This window comes from Ambystoma mexicanum, unplaced genomic scaffold (assembly GCF_040938575.1).
Source record: "Ambystoma mexicanum isolate Mex_15411 unplaced genomic scaffold, UKY_AmexF1_1 Mex_scaf1, whole genome shotgun sequence".
NCBI classification, from domain to species: domain Eukaryota; kingdom Metazoa; phylum Chordata; class Amphibia; order Caudata; family Ambystomatidae; genus Ambystoma; species Ambystoma mexicanum.
In genome coordinates, this window is record NW_027182324.1 from 969,905 (window position 1) to 984,807 (window position 14,903).

General features: G+C 41.2%; 10 non-coding genes across 10 annotated transcripts; all 10 read right to left on the reverse strand.

The window, feature by feature from the left end:
- Positions 1 to 1,005: 1,005 nt before the first annotated feature.
- TRNAK-UUU (transfer RNA lysine (anticodon UUU)) lies at positions 1,006 to 1,078 on the reverse strand. Its single transcript has one exon. It is a non-coding gene; the product is annotated as a tRNA-Lys (tRNA).
- A 768-nt stretch (positions 1,079 to 1,846) lies between these two features.
- Positions 1,847 to 1,919, reverse strand: TRNAK-UUU (transfer RNA lysine (anticodon UUU)). The gene has a single exon. It is a non-coding gene; the product is annotated as a tRNA-Lys (tRNA).
- A 768-nt stretch (positions 1,920 to 2,687) lies between these two features.
- On the reverse strand, positions 2,688 to 2,760 carry TRNAK-UUU (transfer RNA lysine (anticodon UUU)). The gene has a single exon. It is a non-coding gene; the product is annotated as a tRNA-Lys (tRNA).
- A 1,610-nt stretch (positions 2,761 to 4,370) lies between these two features.
- Positions 4,371 to 4,443, reverse strand: TRNAK-UUU (transfer RNA lysine (anticodon UUU)). Its single transcript has one exon. It is a non-coding gene; the product is annotated as a tRNA-Lys (tRNA).
- Positions 4,444 to 5,214: 771 nt separating this feature from the next.
- On the reverse strand, positions 5,215 to 5,287 carry TRNAK-UUU (transfer RNA lysine (anticodon UUU)). Its single transcript has one exon. It is a non-coding gene; the product is annotated as a tRNA-Lys (tRNA).
- Positions 5,288 to 6,896: 1,609 nt separating this feature from the next.
- TRNAK-UUU (transfer RNA lysine (anticodon UUU)) lies at positions 6,897 to 6,969 on the reverse strand. The gene has a single exon. It is a non-coding gene; the product is annotated as a tRNA-Lys (tRNA).
- Positions 6,970 to 9,420: 2,451 nt separating this feature from the next.
- On the reverse strand, positions 9,421 to 9,493 carry TRNAK-UUU (transfer RNA lysine (anticodon UUU)). The gene has a single exon. It is a non-coding gene; the product is annotated as a tRNA-Lys (tRNA).
- Positions 9,494 to 10,261: 768 nt separating this feature from the next.
- TRNAK-UUU (transfer RNA lysine (anticodon UUU)) lies at positions 10,262 to 10,334 on the reverse strand. The gene has a single exon. It is a non-coding gene; the product is annotated as a tRNA-Lys (tRNA).
- A 2,451-nt stretch (positions 10,335 to 12,785) lies between these two features.
- On the reverse strand, positions 12,786 to 12,858 carry TRNAK-UUU (transfer RNA lysine (anticodon UUU)). The gene has a single exon. It is a non-coding gene; the product is annotated as a tRNA-Lys (tRNA).
- A 1,613-nt stretch (positions 12,859 to 14,471) lies between these two features.
- TRNAK-UUU (transfer RNA lysine (anticodon UUU)) lies at positions 14,472 to 14,544 on the reverse strand. The gene has a single exon. It is a non-coding gene; the product is annotated as a tRNA-Lys (tRNA).
- Positions 14,545 to 14,903: the final 359 nt, after the last annotated feature.

Sequence of the window (14,903 nt, forward strand, 5' to 3'; positions counted from 1 at the left end):
TAGAAGCACAGTCAGGCTTGAAATGTTGGCAAAGCCTCCAAGAACTCTGGACTCCACTACCTTAGAGTCATATTGCCCAGGGTTGCGATGCCATCAGAAATAGCACATATTAGAATGAGCAATTCATATTTCCTGCTTAATTTTTTGTAAAAGAAGCAAAGGTACGCCTGAACAGTGACTTGAACCCTGGACCCTCAGATTAAAAGTCTGATGCTCTACCGACTGAGCTATCCAGGCACAGGGATCACTGCCCATTTGAAACTTGATTTTCACTCTACAGTACCTCCATACATGGCTACCTCACTGGTCAATAAAGGAAATGAATTACTAGTGCATTACACACATTTTGACACTGGAGACATAACTTTTTTCAGTCATTCCGTATCCAGATATAGAGATTTGCAGCATCTAGGACTTTAATGTTCACCCACTTACGGATTTGAATGTTTTGCCACATTCATGAGTGCAAACTTGCTCCCCAGTAAAGACGAACATGTGCTCCTCAATGCACACACTGGGCAATGCAGTCCACTCTAAATCGACGATTAATGACATGCTCGTTTTGTGCAATGGAGTTTCAGTCAATTGGAAAACATTTTGAAAAGTTATATTGCAACAGAAGCCCAGCCTTAAAAAAGTGTATTTCACTTCTAAATGATTACATGAGGAAGGAAAGGAGACCAGATGCAAAAAAGGTGCTGCGGCTTAGTTGGTTAAAGCGCCTGTCTAGTAAACAGGAGATCCTGAGTTCAAATCTCAGCAGCGCCTGTCTGCTTTTTTTTCGACCAATCTGTCTCCCCAATGTTAAAACTTTGTACAAAGATTGCTATTTCATGCTATTTAGAAGCACAGTCAGGCTTGAAATGTTGGCAAAGCATCCAAGAACTCTGGACTCCACTACCTTAGAGTCATATTGCCCAAGGTTGCGATGCCATCAGAAATAGCACATATTAGAATGAGCAATTCATATTTCCTGCTTAATTTTTTGTAAAAGAAGCAAAGGTACGCCTGAACAGGGACTTGAACCCTGGACCCTCAGATTAAAAGTCTGATGCTCTACCGACTGAGCTATCCAGGCACAGGGATCACTGCCCATTTGAAACTTGATTTTCACTCTACAGCACCTCCATACATGGCTACCTCACTGGTCAATAAAGGAAATGAATTACTAGTGCATTACACACATTTTGACACTGGAGACATAACTTTTTTCAGTCATTCCATATCCAGATATAGAGATTTGCAGCATGTAGGACTTTAATGGTCACCCACTTACGGATTTGAATGTTTTGCCACATTCATGAGTGCAAACTTGCTCCCCAGTAAAGACGAACATGTGCTCCTCAATGCACACACTGGGCAATGCAGTCCACTCTAAATCGACGATTAATGACATGCTCGTTTTGTGCAATGGAGTTTCAGTCAATTGGAAAACATTTTGAAAAGTTATATTGCAACAGAAGCCCAGCCTTAAAAAAGTGGATTTCACTTCTAAATGATTACATGAGGAAGGAAAGGAGACCAGATGCAAAAAAGGTGCTGTGGCTTAGTTGGTTAAAGCGCCTGTCTAGTAAACAGGAGATCCTGAGTTCGAATCTCACCAGCGCCTGTCTGCTTTTTTTTCGACCAATCTGTCTCCCCAATGTTAAAACTTTGTACAAAGATTGCTATTTCATGCTATTTAGAAGCACAGTCAGGCTTGAAATGTTGGCAAAGCATCCAAGAACTCTGGACTCCACTACCTTAGAGTCATATTGCCCAAGGTTGCGATGCCATCAGAAATAGCACATATTAGAATGAGCAATTCATATTTCCTGCTTAATTTTTTGTAAAAGAAGCAAAGGTACGCCTGAACAGGGACTTGAACCCTGGACCCTCAGATTAAAAGTCTGATGCTCTACCGACTGAGCTATCCAGGCACAGGGATCACTGCCCATTTGAAACTTGATTTTCACTCTACAGCACCTCCATACATGGCTACCTCACTGGTCAATAAAGGAAATGAATTACTAGTGCATTACACACATTTTGACACTGGAGACATAACTTTTTTCAGTCATTCCGTATCCAGATATAGAGATTTGCAGCATGTAGGACTTTAATGGTCACCCACTTACGGATTTGAATGTTTTGCCACATTCATGAGTGCAAACTTGCTCCCCAGTAAAGACGAACATGTGCTCCTCAATGCACACACTGGGCAATGCAGTCCACTCTAAATCGACGATTAATGACATGCTCGTTTTGTGCAATGGAGTTTCAGTCAATTGGAAAACATTTTGAAAAGTTATATTGCAACAGAAGCCCAGCCTTAAAAAAGTGGATTTCACTTCTAAATGATTACATGAGGAAGGAAAGGAGACCAGATGCAAAAAAGGTGCTGCGGCTTAGTTGGTTAAAGCGCCTGTCTAGTAAACAGGAGATCCTGAGTTCGAATCTCAGCAGCGCCTGTCTGCTTTTTTTTCGACCAATCTGTCTCCCCAATATTAAAACTTTGTACAAAGATTGCTATTTCATGCTATTTAGAAGCACAGTCAGGCTTGAAATGTTGGCAAAGCATCCAAGAACTCTGGACTCCACTACCTTAGAGTCATATTGCCCAAGGTTGCGATGCCATCAGAAATAGCACATATTAGAATGAGCAATTCATATTTCCTGCTTAATTTTTTGTAAAAGAAGCAAAGGTACGCCTGAACAGGGACTTGAACCCTGGACCCTCAGATTAAAAGTCTGATGCTCTACCGACTGAGCTATCCAGGCACAGGGATCACTGCCCATTTGAAACTTGATTTTCACTCTACAGCACCTCCATACATGGCTACCTCACTGGTCAATAAAGGAAATGAATTACTAGTGCATTACACACATTTTGACACTGGAGACATAACTTTTTTCAGTCATTCCGTATCCAGATATAGAGATTTGCAGCATGTAGGACTTTAATGGTCACCCACTTACGGATTTGAATGTTTTGCCACATTCATGAGTGCAAACTTGCTCCCCAGTAAAGACGAACATGTGCTCCTCAATGCACACACTGGGCAATGCAGTCCACTCTAAATCGACGATTACTGACATGCTCGTTTTGTGCAATGGAGTTTCAGTCAATTGGAAAACATTTTGAAAAGTTATATTGCAACAGAAGCCTAGCCTTAAAAAAAGTGGATTTCACTTCTAAATGATTACATGAGGAAGGAAAGGAGACCAGATGCAAAAAAGGTGCTGTGGCTTAGTTGGTTAAAGCGCCTGTCTAGTAAACAGGAGATCCTGAGTTTGAATCTCAGCAGCGCCTGTCTGCTTTTTTTTCGACCAATCTGTCTCCCCAATGTTAAAACTTTGTACAAAGATTGCTATTTCATGCTATTTAGAAGCACAGTCAGGCTTGAAATGTTGGCAAAGCCTCCAAGAACTCTGGACTCCACTACCTTAGAGTCATATTGCCCAGGGTTGCGATGCCATCAGAAATAGCACATATTAGAATGAGCAATTCATATTTCCTGCTTAATTTTTTGTAAAAGAAGCAAAGGTACGCCTGAACAGTGACTTGAACCCTGGACCCTCAGATTAAAAGTCTGATGCTCTACCGACTGAGCTATCCAGGCACAGGGATCACTGCCCATTTGAAACTTGATTTTCACTCTACAGTACCTCCATACATGGCTACCTCACTGGTCAATAAAGGAAATGAATTACTAGTGCATTACACACATTTTGACACTGGAGACATAACTTTTTTCAGACATTCCGTATCCAGATATAGAGATTTGCAGCATCTAGGACTTTAATGTTCACCCACTTACGGATTTGAATGTTTTGCCACATTCATGAGTGCAAACTTGCTCCCCAGTAAAGACGAACATGTGCTCCTCAATGCACACACTGGGCAATGCAGTCCACTCTAAATCGACGATTAATGACATGCTCGTTTTGTGCAATGGAGTTTCAGTCAATTGGAAAACATTTTGAAAAGTTATATTGCAACAGAAGCCCAGCCTTAAAAAAGTGGATTTCACTTCTAAATGATTACATGAGGAAGGAAAGGAGACCAGATGCAAAAAAGGTGCTGCGGCTTAGTTGGTTAAAGCGCCTGTCTAGTAAACAGGAGATCCTGAGTTTGAATCTCAGCAGCGCCTGTCTGCTTTTTTTTCGACCAATCTGTCTCCCCAATATTAAAACTTTGTACAAAGATTGCTATTTCATGCTATTTAGAAGCACAGTCAGGCTTGAAATGTTGGCAAAGCATCCAAGAACTCTGGACTCCACTACCTTAGAGTCATATTGCCCAAGGTTGCGATGCCATCAGAAATAGCACATATTAGAATGAGCAATTCATATTTCCTGCTTAATTTTTTGTAAAAGAAGCAAAGGTACGCCTGAACAGGGACTTGAACCCTGGACCCTCAGATTAAAAGTCTGATGCTCTACCAACTGAGCTATCCAGGCACAGGGATCACAGCCCATTTGAAACTTGATTTTCACTCTACAGCACCTCCATACATGGCTACCTCACTGGTCAATAAAGGAAATGAATTACTAGTGCATTACACACATTTTGACACTGGAGACATAACTTTTTTCAGTCATTCCGTATCCAGATATAGAGATTTGCAGCATCTAGGACTTTAATGTTCACCCACTTACGGATTTGAATGTTTTGCCACATTCATGAGTGCAAACTTGCTCCCCATTAAAGACGAACATGTGCTCCTCAATGCACACACTGGGCAATGCAGTCCACTCTAAATCGACGATTAATGACATGCTCGTTTTGTGCAATGGAGTTTCAGTCAATTGGAAAACATTTTGAAAAGTTATATTGCAACAGAAGCCCAGCCTTAAAAAAAAGTGGATTTCACTTCTAAATGATTACATGAGGAAGGAAAGGAGACCAGATGCAAAAAAGGTGCTGTGGCTTAGTTGGTTAAAGCGCCTGTCTAGTAAAAAGGAGATCCTGAGTTCGAATCTCAGCAGCGCCTCTCTGCTTTTTTTTTCGACCAATCTGTCTCCCCAATATTAAAACTTTGTACAAAGATTGCTATTTCATGCTATTTAGAAGCACAGTCAGGCTTGAAACGTTGGCAAAGCACCCAAGAACTCTGGTCTCCACTACCTTAGAGTCATATTGCCCAAGGTTGTGATGCCATCAGAAATAGCAAATATTAGAATGAGCAATTCATATTTCCTGCTTAATTTATTGTAAAAGAAGCAAAGGTACGCCTGAACAGGGACTTGAACCCTGGACCCTCAGATTAAAAGTCTGATGCTCTACCGACTGAGCTATCCAGGCACAGAGATCACTGCCATTTGAAACTTGATTTTCACTCTACAGCACCTCCATACATGGCTACCTCACTGGTCAATAAAGGAAATGAATTACTAGTGCATTACACACATTTTGACACTGGAGACATAACTTTTTTCAGTCATTCCGTATCCAGATATAGAGATTTGCAGCATGTAGGACTTTAATGGTCATCCAGCCCACGCATTTGAATGTTTTGCCGCATTCATGAGTGCAAACTTGCTCACCAGTAAAGACGTACATGTGCTCCTCAATGCACACACTGGGCAATGCAGTCCACTCTAAATCGTCGATTACTGACATGCTCGTTTTGTGCAATGGAGTTTCAGTCAATTGGAAAACATTTTGAAAAGTTATATTGCAACAGAAGCCCAGCCTTAAAAAAGTGGATTTCACTTCTAAATGATTACATGAGGAAGGAAAGGAGACCAGATGCAAAAAAGGTGCTGTGGCTTAGTTGGTTAAAGCGCCTGTCTAGTAAACAGGAGATCCTGAGTTCGAATCTCACCAGCGCCTGTCTGCTTTTTTTTCGACCAGTCTGTCTCCCCAATATTAAAACTTTGTACAAAGATTGCTATTTCATGCTATTTAGAAGCACAGTCAGGCTTGAAATGTTGGCAAAGCATCCAAGAACTCTGGACTCCACTACCTTAGAGTCATATTGCCCAAGGTTGCGATGCCATCAGAAATAGCACATATTAGAATGAGCAATTCATATTTCCTGCTTAATTTTTTGTAAAAGAAGCAAAGGTACGCCTGAACAGTGACTTGAACCCTGGACCCTCAGATTAAAAGTCTGATGCTCTACCGACTGAGCTATCCAGGCACAGGGATCACTGCCCATTTGAAACTTGATTTTCACTCTACAGCACCTCCATACATGGCTACCTCACTGGTCAATAAAGGAAATGAATTACTAGTGCATTACACACATTTTGACACTGGAGACATAACTTTTTTCAGTCATTCCGTATCCAGATATAGAGATTTGCAGCATGTAGGACTTTAATGGTCACCCACTTACGGATTTGAATGTTTTGCCACATTCATGAGTGCAAACTTGCTCCCCAGTAAAGACGAACATGTGCTCCTCAATGCACACACTGGGCAATGCAGTCCACTCTAAATCGACGATTAATGACATGCTCGTTTTGTGCAATGGAGTTTCAGTCAATTGGAAAACATTTTGAAAAGTTATATTGCAACAGAAGCCCAGCCTTAAAAAAGTGGATTTCACTTCTAAATGATTACATGAGGAAGGAAAGGAGACCAGATGCAAAAAAGGTGCTGCGGCTTAGTTGGTTAAAGCGCCTGTCTAGTAAACAGGAGATCCTGAGTTCGAATCTCAGCAGCGCCTGTCTGCTTTTTTTTCGACCAATCTGTCTCCCCAATATTAAAACTTTGTACAAAGATTGCTATTTCATGCTATTTAGAAGCACAGTCAGGCTTGAAATGTTGGCAAAGCATCCAAGAACTCTGGACTCCACTACCTTAGAGTCATATTGCCCAAGGTTGCGATGCCATCAGAAATAGCACATATTAGAATGAGCAATTCATATTTCCTGCTTAATTTTTTGTAAAAGAAGCAAAGGTACGCCTGAACAGGGACTTGAACCCTGGACCCTCAGATTAAAAGTCTGATGCTCTACCGACTGAGCTATCCAGGCACAGGGATTACTGCCCATTTGAAACTTGATTTTCACTCTACAGCACCTCCATACATGGCTACCTCACTGGGCAATAAAGGAAATGAATTACTAGTGCATTACACACATTTTGACACTGGAGACATAACTTTTTTCAGTCATTCCGTATCCAGATATAGAGATTTGCAGCATCTAGGACTTTAATGTTCACCCACTTACGGATTTGAATGTTTTGCCACATTCATGAGTGCAAACTTGCTCCCCAGTAAAGACGAACATGTGCTCCTCAATGCACACACTGGGCAATGCAGTCCACTCTAAATCGACGATTAATGACATGCTCGTTTTGTGCAATGGAGTTTCAGTCAATTGGAAAACATTTTGAAAAGTTATATTGCAACAGAAGCCCAGCCTTAAAAAAGTGTATTTCACTTCTAAATGATTACATGAGGAAGGAAAGGAGACCAGATGCAAAAAAGGTGCTGCGGCTTAGTTGGTTAAAGCGCCTGTCTAGTAAACAGGAGATCCTGAGTTCAAATCTCAGCAGCGCCTGTCTGCTTTTTTTTCGACCAATCTGTCTCCCCAATGTTAAAACTTTGTACAAAGATTGCTATTTCATGCTATTTAGAAGCACAGTCAGGCTTGAAATGTTGGCAAAGCCTCCAAGAACTCTGGACTCCACTACCTTAGAGTCATATTGCCCAAGGTTGCGATGCCATCAGAAATAGCACATATTAGAATGAGCAATTCATATTTCCTGCTTAATTTTTTGTAAAAGAAGCAAAGGTACGCCTGAACAGTGACTTGAACCCTGGACCCTCAGATTAAAAGTCTGATGCTCTACCGACTGAGCTATCCAGGCACAGGGATCACTGCCCATTTGAAACTTGATTTTCACTCTACAGTACCTCCATACATGGCTACCTCACTGGTCAATAAAGGAAATGAATTACTAGTGCATTACACACATTTTGACACTGGAGACATAACTTTTTTCAGACATTCCGTATCCAGATATAGAGATTTGCAGCATCTAGGACTTTAATGTTCACCCACTTACGGATTTGAATGTTTTGCCACATTCATGAGTGCAAACTTGCTCCCCAGTAAAGACGAACATGTGCTCCTCAATGCACACACTGGGCAATGCAGTCCACTCTAAATCGACGATTAATGACATGCTCGTTTTGTGCAATGGAGTTTCAGTCAATTGGAAAACATTTTGAAAAGTTATATTGCAACAGAAGCCCAGCCTTAAAAAAGTGGATTTCACTTCTAAATGATTACATGAGGAAGGAAAGGAGACCAGATGCAAAAAAGGTGCTGCGGCTTAGTTGGTTAAAGCGCCTGTCTAGTAAACAGGAGATCCTGAGTTCAAATCTCAGCAGCGCCTGTCTGCTTTTTTTTCGACCAATCTGTCTCCCCAATATTAAAACTTTGTACAAAGATTGCTATTTCATGCTATTTAGAAGCACAGTCAGGCTTGAAATGTTGGCAAAGCATCCAAGAACTCTGGACTCCACTACCTTAGAGTCATATTGCCCAAGGTTGCGATGCCATCAGAAATAGCACATATTAGAATGAGCAATTCATATTTCCTGCTTAATTTTTTGTAAAAGAAGCAAAGGTACGCCTGAACAGGGACTTGAACCCTGGACCCTCAGATGAAAAGTCTGATGCTCTACCGACTGAGCTATCCAGGCACAGGGATCACTGCCCATTTGAAACTTGATTTTCACTCTACAGCACCTCCATACATGGCTACCTCACTGGGCAATAAAGGAAATGAATTACTAGTGCATTACACACATTTTGACACTGGAGACATAACTTTTTTCAGTCATTCCGTATCCAGATATAGAGATTTGCAGCATCTAGGACTTTAATGTTCACCCACTTACGGATTTGAATGTTTTGCCACATTCATGAGTGCAAACTTGCTCCCCAGTAAAGACGAACATGTGCTCCTCAATGCACACACTGGGCAATGCAGTCCACTCTAAATCGACGATTAATGACATGCTCGTTTTGTGCAATGGAGTTTCAGTCAATTGGAAAACATTTTGAAAAGTTATATTGCTACAGAAGCCTAGCCTTAAAAAAAGTGGATTTCACTTCTAAATGATTACATGAGGAAGGAAAGGAGACCAGATGCAAAAAAGGTGCTGTGGCTTAGTTGGTTAAAGTGCCTGTCTAGTAAACAGGAGATCCTGAGTTTGAATCTCAGCAGCGCCTGTCTGCTTTTTTTTCGACCAATCTGTCTCCCCAATGTTAAAACTTTGTACAAAGATTGCTATTTCATGCTATTTAGAAGCACAGTCAGGCTTGAAATGTTGGCAAAGCCTCCAAGAACTCTGGACTCCACTACCTTAGAGTCATATTGCCCAAGGTTGCGATGTCATCAGAAATAGCACATATTAGAATGAGCAATTCATATTTCCTGCTTAATTTTTTGTAAAAGAAGCAAAGGTACGCCTGAACAGGGACTTGAACCCTGGACCCTCAGATTAAAAGTCTGATGCTCTACCGACTGAGCTATCCAGGCACAGGGATCACTGCCCATTTGAAACTTGATTTTCACTCTACAGCACCTCCATACATGGCTACCTCACTGGTCAATAAAGGAAATGAATTACTAGTGCATTACACACATTTTGACACTGGAGACATAACTTTTTTCAGTCATTCCGTATCCAGATATAGAGATTTGCAGCATGTAGGACTTTAATGGTCACCCACTTACGGATTTGAATGTTTTGCCACATTCATGAGTGCAAACTTGCTCCCCAGTAAAGACGAACATGTGCTCCTCAATGCACACACTGGGCAATGCAGTCCACTCTAAATCGACGATTAATGACATGCTCGTTTTGTGCAATGGAGTTTCAGTCAATTGGAAAACATTTTGAAAAGTTATATTGCAACAGAAGCCCAGCCTTAAAAAAGTGGATTTCACTTCTAAATGATTACATGAGGAAGGAAAGGAGACCAGATGCAAAAAAGGTGCTGCGGCTTAGTTGGTTAAAGCGCCTGTCTAGTAAACAGGAGATCCTGAGTTCGAATCTCAGCAGCGCCTGTCTGCTTTTTTTTCGACCAATCTGTCTCCCCAATATTAAAACTTTGTACAAAGATTGCTATTTCATGCTATTTAGAAGCACAGTCAGGCTTGAAATGTTGGCAAAGCATCCAAGAACTCTGGACTCCACTACCTTAGAGTCATATTGCCCAAGGTTGCGATGCCATCAGAAATAGCACATATTAGAATGAGCAATTCATATTTCCTGCTTAATTTTTTGTAAAAGAAGCAAAGGTACGCCTGAACAGGGACTTGAACCCTGGACCCTCAGATTAAAAGTCTGATGCTCTACCGACTGAGCTATCCAGGCACAGGGATTACTGCCCATTTGAAACTTGATTTTCACTCTACAGCACCTCCATACATGGCTACCTCACTGGGCAATAAAGGAAATGAATTACTAGTGCATTACACACATTTTGACACTGGAGACATAACTTTTTTCAGTCATTCCGTATCCAGATATAGAGATTTGCAGCATCTAGGACTTTAATGTTCACCCACTTACAGATTTGAATGTTTTGCCACATTCATGAGTGCAAACTTGCTCCCCAGTAAAGACGAACATGTGCTCCTCAATGCACACACTGGGCAATGCAGTCCACTCTAAATCGACGATTAATGACATGCTCGTTTTGTGCAATGGAGTTTCAGTCAATTGGAAAACATTTTGAAAAGTTATATTGCAACAGAAGCCCAGCCTTAAAAAAGTGGATTTCACTTCTAAATGATTACATGAGGAAGGAAAGGAGACCAGATGCAAAAAAGGTGCTGCGGCTTAGTTGGTTAAAGCGCCTGTCTAGTAAACAGGAGATCCTGAGTTCAAATCTCAGCAGCGCCTGTCTGCTTTTTTTTCGACCAATCTGTCTCCCCAATATTAAAACTTTGTACAAAGATTGCTATTTCATGCTATTTAGAAGCACAGTCAGGCTTGAAATGTTGGCAAAGCATCCAAGAACTCTGGACTCCACTACCTTAGAGTCATATTGCCCAAGGTTGCGATGCCATCAGAAATAGCACATATTAGAATGAGCAATTCATATTTCCTGCTTAATTTTTTGTAAAAGAAGCAAAGGTACGCCTGAACAGGGACTTGAACCCTGGACCCTCAGATGAAAATTCTGATGCTCTACCGACTGAGCTATCCAGGCACAGGGATCACTGCCCATTTGAAACTTGATTTTCACTCTACAGCACCTCCATACATGGCTACCTCACTGGTCAATAAAGGAAATGAATTACTAGTGCATTACACACATTTTGACACTGGAGACATAACTTTTTTCAGTCATTCCGTATCCAGATATAGAGATTTGCAGCATCTAGGACTTTAATGTTCACCCACTTACGGATTTGAATGTTTTGCCACATTCATGAGTGCAAACTTGCTCCCCAGTAAAGACGAACATGTGCTCCTCAATGCACACACTGGGCAATGCAGTCCACTCTAAATCGACGATTAATGACATGCTCGTTTTGTGCAATGGAGTTTCAGTCAATTGGAAAACATTTTGAAAAGTTATATTGCTACAGAAGCCTAGCCTTAAAAAAAGTGGATTTCACTTCTAAATGATTACATGAGGAAGGAAAGGAGACCAGATGCAAAAAAGGTGCTGTGGCTTAGTTGGTTAAAGCGCCTGTCTAGTAAACAGGAGATCCTGAGTTTGAATCTCAGCAGCGCCTGTCTGCTTTTTTTTCGACCAATCTGTCTCCCCAATGTTAAAACTTTGTACAAAGATTGCTATTTCATGCTATTTAGAAGCACAGTCAGGCTTGAAATGTTGGCAAAGCCTCCAAGAACTCTGGACTCCACTACCTTAGAGTCATATTGCCCAAGGTTGCGATGCCATCAGAAATAGCACATATTAGAATGAGCAATTCATATTTCCTGCTTAATTTTTTGTAAAAGAAGCAAAGGTACACCTGAACAGTGACTTGAACCCTGGACCCTCAGATTAAAAGTCTGATGCTCTACCGACTGAGCTATCCAGGCACAGGGATCACTGCCCATTTGAAACTTGATTTTCACTCTACAGCACCTCCATACATGGCTACCTCACTGGTCAATAAAGGAAATTAATTACTAGTGCATTACACACATTTTGACACTGGAGACATAACTTTTTTCAGTCATTCCGTATCCAGATATAGAGATTTGCAGCATCTAGGACTTTAATGTTCACCCACTTACGGATTTGAATGTTTTGCCACATTCATGAGTGCAAACTTGCTCCCCAGTAAAGACGAACATGTGCTCCTCAATGCACACACTGGGCAATGCAGTCCACTCTAAATCGACGATTAATGACATGCTCGTTTTGTGCAATGGAGTTTCAGTCAATTGGAAAACATTTTGAAAAGTTATATTGCAACAGAAGCCCAGCCTTAAAAAAGTGGATTTCACTTCTAAATGATTACATGAGGAAGGAAAGGAAACCAGATGCAAAAAAGGTGCTGTGGCTTAGTTGGTTAAAGTGCCTGTCTAGTAAACAGGAGATCCTGAGTTCGAATCTCAGCAGCGCCTGTCTGCTTTTTTTTCGACCAATCTGTCTCCCCAATATTAAAACTTTGTACAAAGATTGCTATTTCATGCTATTTAGAAGCACAGTCAGGCTTGAAATGTTGGCAAAGCATCCAAGAACTCTGGACTCCACTACCTTAGAGTCATATTGCCCAAGGTTGCGATGCCATCAGAAATAGCACATATTAGAATGAGCAATTCATATTTCCTGCTTAATTTTTTGTAAAAGAAGCAAAGGTACGCCTGAACAGGGACTTGAACCCTGGACCCTCAGATTAAAAGTCTGATGCTCTACCGACTGAGCTATCCAGGCACAGGGATCACTGCCCATTTGAAACTTGATTTTCACTCTACAGCACCTCCATACATGGCTACCTCACTGGTCAATAAAGGAAATGAATTACTAGTGCATTACACACATTTTGACACTGGAGACATAACTTTTTTCAGTCATTCCGTATCCAGATATAGAGATTTGCAGCATGTAGGACTTTAATGGTCACCCACTTATGGATTTGAATGTTTTGCCACATTCATGAGTGCAAACTTGCTCCCCAGTAAAGACGAACATGTGCTCCTCAATGCACACACTGGGCAATGCAGTCCACTCTAAATCGACGATTACTGACATGCTCGTTTTGTGCAATGGAGTTTCAGTCAATTGGAAAACATTTTGAAAAGTTATATTGCAACAGAAGCCTAGCCTTAAAAAAAGTGGATTTCACTTCTAAATGATTACATGAGGAAGGAAAGGAGACCAGATGCAAAAAAGGTGCTGTGGCTTAGTTGGTTAAAGCGCCTGTCTAGTAAACAGGAGATCCTGAGTTTGAATCTCAGCAGCGCCTGTCTGCTTTTTTTTCGACCAATCTGTCTCCCCAATGTTAAAACTTTGTACAAAGATTGCTATTTCATGCTATTTAGAAGCACAGTCAGGCTTGAAATGTTGGCAAAGCCTCCAAGAACTCTGGACTCCACTACCTTAGAGTCATATTGCCCAGGGTTGCGATGCCATCAGAAATAGCACATATTAGAATGAGCAATTCATATTTCCTGCTTAATTTTTTGTAAAAGAAGCAAAGGTACGCCTGAACAGTGACTTGAACCCTGGACCCTCAGATTAAAAGTCTGATGCTCTACCGACTGAGCTATCCAGGCACAGGGATCACTGCCCATTTGAAACTTGATTTTCACTCTACAGTACCTCCATACATGGCTACCTCACTGGTCAATAAAGGAAATGAATTACTAGTGCATTACACACATTTTGACACTGGAGACATAACTTTTTTCAGACATTCCGTATCCAGATATAGAGATTTGCAGCATCTAGGACTTTAATGTTCACCCACTTACGGATTTGAATGTTTTGCCACATTCATGAGTGCAAACTTGCTCCCCAGTAAAGACGAACATGTGCTCCTCAATGCACACACTGGGCAATGCAGTCCACTCTAAATCGACGATTAATGACATGCTCGTTTTGTGCAATGGAGTTTCAGTCAATTGGAAAACATTTTGAAAAGTTATATTGCAACAGAAGCCCAGCCTTAAAAAAAAGTGGATTTCACTTCTAAATGATTACATGAGGAAGGAAAGGAGACCAGATGCAAAAAAGGTGCTGTGGCTTAGTTGGTTAAAGCGCCTGTCTAGTAAAAAGGAGATCCTGAGTTCCAATCTCAGCAGCGCCTCTCTGCTTTTTTTTTCGACCAATCTGTCTCCCCAATATTAAAACTTTGTACAAAGATTGCTATTTCATGCTATTTAGAAGCACAGTCAGGCTTGAAATGTTGGCAAAGCACCCAAGAACTCTGGTCTCCACTACCTTAGAGTCATATTGCCCAAGGTTGTGATGCCATCAGAAATAGCAAATATTAGAATGAGCAATTCATATTTCCTGCTTAATTTATTGTAAAAGAAGCAAAGGTACGCCTGAACAGGGACTTGAACCCTGGACCCTCAGATTAAAAGTCTGATGCTCTACCGACTGAGCTATCCAGGCACAGGGATCACTGCCATTTGAAACTTGATTTTCACTCTACAGCACCTCCATACATGGCTACCTCACTGGTCAATAAAGGAAATGAATTACTAGTGCATTACACACATTTTGACACTGGAGACATAACTTTTTTCAGTCATTCCGTATCCAGATATAGAGATTTGCAGCATGTAGGACTTTAATGGTCATCCAGCCCACGCATTTGAATGTTTTGCCGCATTCATGAGTGCAAACTTGCTCACCAGTAAAGACGTACATGTGCTCCTCAATGCACACACTGGGCAATGCAGTCCACTCTAAATCGTCGATTACTGACATGCTCGTTTTGTGCAATGGAGTTTCAGTCAATTGGAAAACAT